This window comes from Rhinatrema bivittatum, chromosome 3, assembly GCF_901001135.1.
Source record: "Rhinatrema bivittatum chromosome 3, aRhiBiv1.1, whole genome shotgun sequence".
Taxonomy (NCBI): Eukaryota; Metazoa; Chordata; class Amphibia; order Gymnophiona; family Rhinatrematidae; genus Rhinatrema; species Rhinatrema bivittatum.
In genome coordinates, this window is record NC_042617.1 from 498,430,778 (window position 1) to 498,440,692 (window position 9,915).

Below are 9,915 nucleotides of genomic sequence, written 5' to 3' on the forward strand. Positions count from 1 at the left end.
GAAAGTTCCCTCCGAGGCCACTCCGATTCCAGAGCGGCCTCGGAGGGAACGGGCAGTGCACGCAAGTTGCACAAATGTGCACCCCCTTGCATGCGCCAACCCCCAGATTTTATAAGATACACGCGGCTACGCACGTATCTTATAAAATCTGGCATACTTTTGTTCACGCCTGCGTAGAATTATAAAATCTACCCCAAAGTTTTCATCTTAAATATTCCACAAAATTCTACACAAAGATATTGAACTGAACCAGCTATAGGACAAATCTTTGAGGTCCTCCACTCCTTGTCTTTCTTCCCTCAGAGTGACTTCTATTGAAAAATATCTTCTGTTGTCTATTACTCAACCAGTTTCTAATGCATTCCATCACCTAGTAACCCACCCTCAGATTACTCAGTTTATTTTTGAGGCTCCTCCAGATCATATCAAAAGCTTTGCTGAAATTCAAGAAAACTATATCCAGCACACTCTCTTGATAAAATTATCTAGTCACCCAATCAAATTGATTAGATTTGTTTGACAAGATCTCTCATGCTGCCTGGGAATCTGTAACTCAGGGGATTTTAGATACGTCACTACACTTTCCTTTAGTAAAATCTCTATTAATTTATCTACCACTAAGGTCAGACCAACAGTCCTGTACTATCCAGCCTCCTCTCTTTTACTACTTTTGTGAAGAAGCAAAACATTCATCCTTCTCCAGTCTGAGACAATGTCCTTCTCCAAGGATCTATTAAATAGATAAGATGTACTTAAACATGTTTTCCCATTTTGTTACTTTGGGAACAATGCTTAATGTATTTGGTTCAAAGTTATCTCCTTAAAAATTAGATTAGGTTGAAAAAATGTCAGTGGCTCATTGTCACCAACCATCTGACTGCCTAACAAATATTTCTACATAGTAATCCAGGAGACTACATTGCAATAGTCTCTATTACAGTAGAAGTACAATCTTATTGTAATTTCAGTTAAGTTTTGTTTTGCCATGTTATAGAAACATTTTGGAGGCGATTTTAAAAACTGTGCTGGCAGGTGCAAATTCTGCAGGTATTTTTACCTGCAGACTTTGCACCAGTTCTCAAATAGCAAGTATGAGCATACTTTCTCTTTGAAAATTGCCCAAGGAAAAAGTGGCACCTGCTTTTTCTGCAGGAAGTTTTTCCATCTGAAACAACGTGAGTAGTTTAGAAAATGCAAAACTACTTGCATTGTTGCCTTGCCTAGCCTAACCCCCACCCTAGTTAGGCCAGCACAAAAATGCAGATAAAAGTAGACTCATTGTGGAACAATATAACTACTTTTACCCATATACAGGGTGAACAATTTTCAAATAACCCTTTTAACCAGATAAATAGCTTTTGAAAATTGCCCTTCCCATGCTAATGCTTGCTTCTTTTTTCAGGCTTCATTACTTTTGACTAATGCAAGGCAATGCAAAATGCTACAGTACTTTGCATTAATCTTGACTTAAAACGTGTCACTGCTGCAACTGTAATTGTCAATACAATTTGTGAGGTTATGACTGGATTTTTTGCAAACATTTTTCATTTTCAATTTTTTTTTCTTCTTGTCATTGCAGAGATGGAAATGACAAAAAGTCTTTTACTGCCTTCTGTTATGGTTATACTTTTAGGCAACTTTGTGTGATGAGATCCAGTTGTAGACATTTTACTATGCCCCTGGGCTATCTGTTCAGATTAATGAAAGATGTCCTTTGTAACCATATTCTCATATCCTGGAGTTACCTATTCTAGCCTCCAGAGCATAAAACTGAAAGACAGAGCTTAATGTTTTGCTTTTCCTGCTCATATTGATGCCTTTGAACAGACAGCAATTATAAGAAAATGCACCTGGCAGTGAAATGACTGTTAACATTAAACAGATTTTTTAAAAATTTTAATTATGTCTTTTTTTATTTATACACTTGAATTCTGTGGTTATATAATGCAGAATAAAGCATAATGAAACATCCCTACCCCCTTGTGGAATTTCTATAATTGGAACAAAATACTTTTTATCTTGTTACTGGTGAGTAAAAGTATCTATTCTAAGCCATAACGAAGCAATAGTTTGGATAATATGAATATACATATTGAAGCTTAAAAGTATAATTACTTTAAATTGGCATTGGAAATAGAAAACTTAGCATGCAAACATTGCAAGGCCCATCCTTTCTGCCCAATTTCCATTCCTGTTATAATAACAGAGTTCCTGTGTAATCTCCAAATTTACTTTCACATCCTCACAACTAAGGATAATTTGTATTTATCCGATTTCTTGAATTCTACTACCATTTCTGCTGCCACCATCTGAAAAGGGAGGTTCTTCTATGAATCTCTCAATTTCTGTAAACAAATATTTACTCATGTTACCCCTAAAACCAATGGGCCCAATATTGAAAGTGTGTTCAGCACTCGATAGGCGGATAAATAGGACTTCTCCGGATATCTAGCGTTCTGCTGAAAATCAGCAGGATGCTAGATAGCTGGATAAGTCAATGATCCGGCTATCTCTTAGCTAGCATGATAGTGGGCAGGCAGTGGGTAGATCTTGGTGGTGCTACTTAGCCAGATAACTTAACTGGCTAAGTAGTAATATTCAGCCTTAGCCGGATAAGTTATGTGGGTAAGTTATACCTTCCAACAAGCAGGTTTAACTTAGCTGGGTATAAGTAGCAGCTTGACTGCGGATGTTCAGTGGCATAGCCATGTCGCTGAATATCCCTTGTAACTTAGCTGGATGACTCATATTCAGCTAAGTTACTTGAATGCCCATATTTCAATTTTGGGCTTAATATCTTTGAGTATCCTAACATGTTCTCTTGTTCTAGAACTTTCTTTCCACTAAAAAGGCCTGTCTCTTCTTCATTATCTCGTTTAATTTATTTAAATGTCTTTATCATATCCCTGCTCAACTTCTCCTTTGTGGTATACTTTAGGACCTTAAGACTCATCTCAGAAATTTATGGTATAGACTCAGCACCATTTTGGTGGTCATTCTCTGGACCATCAGTATTTTGTCCATATTCTTCAGAGGATGGGACCTTTGAAACTGAACACATGACTCCAGATGAGGTCTCTCCAATCAACTGTAAAATAGCATTATCAGCTTTTTTTTCTACTGTTAATATTTTCCCTATGTATCTTTAACAGTCTTGATCCACTGTTTTGCAACCTTGAAATCATCAGATTAATTTAATTGACTTCTTTAGGGACTGATGAATTAAAACATTTTTTCCCAATTTGGATCTGATTCATTGTTTTCCCATAGTTGCAGAATGGAAGACTAGCCTTAGTAAAATAGGCCCTTTAAGTGTCTATGGGAAAAATGCTTGTTGTGTTTGGCTCTTAATGAAGTGAAAAATGTGGTAGACAGACTGGCATAGTGAATGTTGCCATTCTGGATTTCAGAATAGGGTTTTTATTAGGGATGTGCAGCAGGGACGGATACGTTCGATTCGGTATTCGTCGGGACCCAAATCCGTTACATCCATTTTCGGGGGAACCCGATTCATCCATTAGTTACATATAGTATTCGTTTCCCATTAAAGTTAAAAAAAAGAAAAATCCCAACCCTTTAAACCTAATTAACTACAACCCCCCCACTCTCCTGACCCCCCCCCCCCCCCAAGACTTTCCAAAGGTCCCTGGTGGTCCAGCAAGGGTCCTGGAGCATTCTCCTGCACTCAGGCTGTCAACTGCCGGTATTCAAAATGGCACTGATAGCCTTTGCCCTTACTATGTCACAGGGGCTACCGGTGCCATTGGTCGGCCCCTGTCATATGGTAGGAACACAAGATGGTGCCGGCCATCCATTGCTCCTACCATGTGACAGGGGCTGATAAATGGCACCGGTAGCCCCTGTGACATAGTAAGGGCAAAGGCTATCGGTGTCATTTTGAATACTGGCAGCCAAGGGCAGGAGATCGCTCCAGGACCCCTGCTGGACCACCAGGGACTTTTGGAACGTTTTTGGGGGGTCAGGAGGGTGGGAGTTTTATTCGTTAATGATACATTGCATTCTTGGGGGTTCACCATATGTTTCAGAACCCCAACAAATAGGGACCTATACGTTGCGGATTGCGCATTCGTTCAAAACGAATGCACATCCCTAGTTTTTATACTGTACCATAAAGAAGACTGGTAAGCAGACTACTCAGTATGGAGTAGGACAGAGAGTTGCTAATTGGGTGAGAAACTGGTTAAGTATTAGAAACTGAGCATCATCCCTTCTGATCAATCTGTGGACAGGATTAAAAAATGAACAAAGTTTTGTTAAAGCTGTTTGCCTGTTGGTGGGAGCACCCCTGCCCCTGCAAGTGAAGTGCCTTTTGGCATGGCTGGCTCAGGGGAAGCTGGCAGAGCTATATGAAATTAAGAGGTTGCCAAAAGAAAGCAACTAGGCAGGCTGAGCCATTGTCATGGCTCAGAGGTGGATCTAGAGGTCTGAGGAAGTGGTCAAGAGCTTTGGATAACCTCTGCTGCAAAGTTTGATACATGGGCAGACCCAGATAAGCACTAGCATTGTTTGGGAATTACAGTTATTTTAAATAAATATAGGGCAAAATATGTGTAGAGGTGCCCTGGGCAAGTCCTCACCATCCCAAAAAATGAACAAAAGACACATTTGTGTGGGCTAGGAGGAGCACAGATAAACGGCTCCATATAAAAAACCCCAAAGGTTCCATCCCAGGTTTTACCTCTAGCAGTTACCTGGGTACAATATTGCTATAGTAATAAAGGCATATTGAAAACAGAAGTTCCAGTGGAAGTCAGAACCTTGTGGCTGTAAAGAAAGAAATGTGAAATGCCAGCAGAGGGATACTCCCCTAGTATTTTGGGGGCTAGCTCAGCTAGTTTATAAAAATACAAACATAAATTAGAAATGGCTATCACCTGTAGCAAAGTGCTGAGAATGGTGAAAGAGAACTAAGTTAGGAATGCAAGAATTTTAAAAAGTGCACTACTTATTGATAACATCCCCAGAGCATGGATCTCCCACTCAGTAAATAAGGGGGGGTTTCTGTTTTTTTTTTACAATTGGAACTGTGAGGAGTCAATTGGAAGATTTTAGAGAAGGAAGATCTATGTAAAGTTTACTCTGCATGAAACCTGATACATTTATAAGTTTTTGAAGAGAACTTGCTTGAATTGATTTTCAAAAGGCATTTGATTATTAATATACTATAATGACACTTGAGAGAAAGTTTTTGTCAAGTTTTCATATAGTTTGGTATAAGTGTGAATGAATGAATGAATTTTAAATAAGTCTTTGACAAGGCAAAAATAGAGTAGATAAAGTAACTTTGAGAGCAGAACTTGGAAGTTAATCACTGCTCTGTTAATTGATGAAAAAGTGAAAGAAAAGAACGTCAAATGGAAGTTAAAGATATAATTAACTTAGATTAAAGTAAGAAGCCCAGCGAATATTAATATAATTTTCTCACACCCTGAGACCACTTGAAGAAGACCCTTTACTACTGTCATGAAAATCTTTTTTTTTTTTTAAGAAAGATAGGGGCTGCACTGCAGTTTTATATAGAATTAAAGCTAGATTTATGTGTGTGTGAAAGAGAGAGACTTTATAAGACTTTCCTATTAGTCAACTATTTACCACTATAGAATTGCCTCTGAGGTGACATACATATGAGGCAACTATTTATAACACTGTAGAAGGGTCAACTAGTAACTCGAGATGAGGTTTTGGTGGTGGTGTAGAGTTTGGGGACCAGTTTTACATGCACAAATGTATGAACAGTACAGCACACATCAGTGAAGATTTTATGTGATTTGGAATGAGGAAAGTAGCACAAAGATGAGATTTCTACCAAGTATTCTTGCCCTAGCTTGATAGTACCTAGGTAGAAAGTCTATCAAGTTACGGTGAAAGTACAATATACAAATCTCATCTTTATGTTCCTTTTCTCCCTCCGAATCACATCGTCTTCTCTGATATGTACTGTGTTGTTTGTATCTCTATTTGTGCATGTAAAACTGATCCCCCAAACCCTAGACCACCACCAAAACCTCACCTTGAGTTGCTAGTTGACCCTCTTACAGTGTTATAAATAGTTTTCTAATACGTATTACACCCCAGAGGCTCTCTCTGTCTCTCCCCTCAAATGGCATTTGTAGTAAATATCACAGATTCTCATTCAGGCTTATCACACACCTTAACAGCAAAAAAAAAAGGTATAGTTATTTCTGGCATTAAAATGTGTGATAACTTATATTACACTATCACATACAATATTAAACACCCCTCATTTTCATAAACCCCACCAAACTCCTCCCCTTTGACTACATTTTCAAAATTTGCATTTGCATTGTGCGATGCAAAAAATAATGCATGTAATATGGTATTATTATGAGCGTTAGGTCCATAATGCCTGTGATAATGCCCTAACTTATTTTGATGAATCACACTGTATCCTAGCGAAATACACAATTCAACAAAGTTCCAGGCTGAAGATAGAGACAAACAGAAAATATTTCCTTGCAGAAGACATGTGTAATAGAGTAGCAGAGTTTCACCTTATTGATTTTCTTTAAAGTTAGGGAGTAGGTAATAGGAAGAATGAAGAAAACATTGCATGCAGGAGAACTGCGAAAAAGAAATAAAAGATAAGTGTGTGCACTTACAGTTTGAACAGAGTACAAGAATACATAAAACCAAAGAGAATATAAACACTACACTCAACGCAGTAAAAAAGAGTTTAAAATTTAGCATCATCTGAGGAAGCACAAGAAAAGAATCAATCTTCAATCCAATAACTGAGGTAAAAAACAAGCAGAAATTGAAAAGAAAAGACAAAATATAAATAAGTATCTGATTAAAGTTCTTTATGTGGTGTGACCACAGCATCCTTTAAAAAAAAGTCATATAACTGTCACGTATATTAAGTAAAAATATAAATGCTAGGTAGTGTTATGTTTGTTAAAAAGTTATTTAGTGTTTACATTCATAAACATGACATTTCTTAATCTTTATATTTTCATAATCTTTTACCCCTGATTTCCATCCCTATGCCTGAGATACTGACTGGGTTAATCTTGTTTAAACCCAGTTGGAAAGAAGGCTTGCAGGAGTGACCTCTCAGGAAATATTGCAGATTCCTATTCAGCTTCTTTTCGTGGACCCAGAGCACAATAGCAGGAGGGACTCAACCCTGAGGGCAGTTTACATAGGTAAAATTATCTATGGGCTATCTCAGGGCTGAGTGCTTTAGCCATGTCACATCATTATCTTTATCAGCAACATTGCAGAGAGATTTGTTAAAATGGCAAAGTACCTCATTAGCTAGATGGAAAAATCTAGCAGAAAGTAGAAAAGCAGGAGGCAAAACAAAAATCGAGATACTGTTTTATGAGGGCAACTGACCTCTTTGTAAGGAAAGTAAATAAACAAGTTACAATGGCTTTCTAAAGAAGTAGCTGGAAAAGTAAGAGAGAAAAGGTTTGAATTCATAAAATCAAGAGCTTATAGAAAGAGGAAGACAAGCTTGAGTTTCAACTGTAAGCTGTACAGGTTTGTCATGAAATCTCCCAATAACCTGTTCAACATGTCCACAAACAGGGACTCAAAATCCATCTTTACCACCATCACCCGTGCCTTACATGTTTTGGACCCTCCAAACTGTGACTTATGACCTCAGCATGGATAAGAAACAGGGCGGGGAAGGAAGGACATTATTCAGATACTTGTTCAACACATTTAGACTTTGCCCTATGGATGGATAAGTAGAATTTTTTAAAGTATTTTGATATTGATAGTTGATAGGAAATTCCATCATGGATGGCATTTAAAAACTACAAAAAATGAGCATTTTCATGATAGCAGATCCTAGTCAGCAGTACTCCATTTGATCATCCAGACAGAGTAAGATTGGCTTGCCATGGTAAAGCAGAAGGGATTTTCTTGTACGTCCATCAGTAACCTTACCCTCTGGCCCAATGGATGCTCATGTCACCAGAATACCATGCACCAAAACATTTTTTTACTATGATATTAATAAATCAATCAATCCCAACTCCAAAAAATATATCCCATATTTGAATTTGTTTGTATTTTTATTTATTGCTCACTATGGGAAAGGTTACTCCCTTTTATATAATATTTCACATAACTTTTTAAAAAAAAAACTGTGATGTACTCCAAAACACCAAAGAAAATTTTTTAAGGAAAGGGGTGGAACGTTTCATAAATTTTTCAATGTCATTACCACCGTGTAATATGCCAATTTTTAATCATTAATGATCCACCTCCGTCCTGAATGTTTTTAATTTCTGAAACGTGCGCCAAAGTGATTTAAAATGTTTTTTTTAACTGCTTCCCATATAGACTGTCCTCTTAATGGCTAAAAATTAGCAGGCTGGTTTACAGGGATATCTTATTTCAGGAATGACGGCGAAAATCGATTTTTACAAATGACAGGTTAACTTCCTCTGGCATAAACACTATGCTCACAGGTGAAATATAGAAGAAACCGACTTATCTTAATGACTGTCGTTGTCCGCCCGGACTGTGCTCGCAAGTAAAATATGAAAAAAATGACATCTTAATGGCTGTTGTTGTCCACCCCAGTCCAGTAGAAGGACAGATGTACATAACCAGGAATACTCTCACACAGCTGAAGAAGAATCAGCAGTGGTAAATTTATCCAACACTAAGCTCACCAGTTCCCAGAGAGATCTTTTAGATTTATGGTTAACTTTCGTACTGTTATTAATCTGATGCTCTGTTCAGGATCTGATGCTAGGAGTTAGCAATTTGTTATTGATCTGATGCATGATTGGAGGAGCAATCAGATAGTAAGCACTGTGTTCGAGATCTGTAGTTATATATGAGAGTTGAGGATGGATCCTTGGACCAGTGGCAGATGACCACGCCCCCGGAGGATGATCCCGAGAGGGACCACTGGTCAGGCTCAAAGTTAGGAGACACACACTCGTTCTTTATTAGACAGTATACTGAACCACCAGAGATGGCAGTAGTGAGCTGGCAAGCCCAGCTGGGCTGTGGTCCCTCAGATACTGGAACAGCGATCCCTGGAGGCTGAGCTGAAGAGAGGCTGAGATATAGTGAGTAGGCAGGGTATGCAGATGGTAACACTCACACAATGTCCCAATGAAGCCCAGGAGCTGGAAAGTATAGGCCCTCGAGGAGCGAGTACCTGGTTCCAGGGAAAGCTCAGAGAGAATGATGGTAACTCACTGATGTAGCTGATATAGTTGGTAGTGAAGACTTCCAGGCAGAGGAGTATACGAAGCAAGTCTGGGATCAGGGCCTTCGAGGAGCGAGTACCGGTTCCAGACTGTCACCTGAAAAAACAAGGAGAGAGTGAGGCCCCCGAGGAGCTTACCTCTGGTAAGTCCGAGGAGGCAGAGTAGCTTAGACAAAGCGAGTCCGTTGTCAATCCTTCCTAACTCGATGTGTTAGCAAATTCCAAGACCTGAAATATCCATTGCGGGTGACGTCATCTTCGGGGGACCCCCCTGAGTTTCACGCCAATGCCGGTACTTCAGTTGGGGCCATGCCGCGCCCCTAGGCCTCCAGGAAACATGGCGGTTGCAGCATCGAGCCAGTCCGGGAACGCCAGAGGGTCCTCGGCAAATGGATGTCACGGCAGCCAACCTTCCCATGGACAGAGAGGGAGGCGCCAAAGAGGTAAGGAGGGCGGAGAAAGGGTGTCAGGCACTGATGGACACAACAGTACCCCCCTTCAAAGGGTGACTTCCTCTTCAGGTACCAGGCTTAGGTTTTGAAGGATGCGCATTGTGGAACTGACGAAGCATCTCTTTGTCCAGGATATTGGTCTGAGGCTCCCAAGACCATTTTAGAAGGTATTCAAAAGTCTTGCCTCTTTTATGAACATCCAGAATCTCTGTGATTTTGAGTTCTAATTCGTCTTCAGTA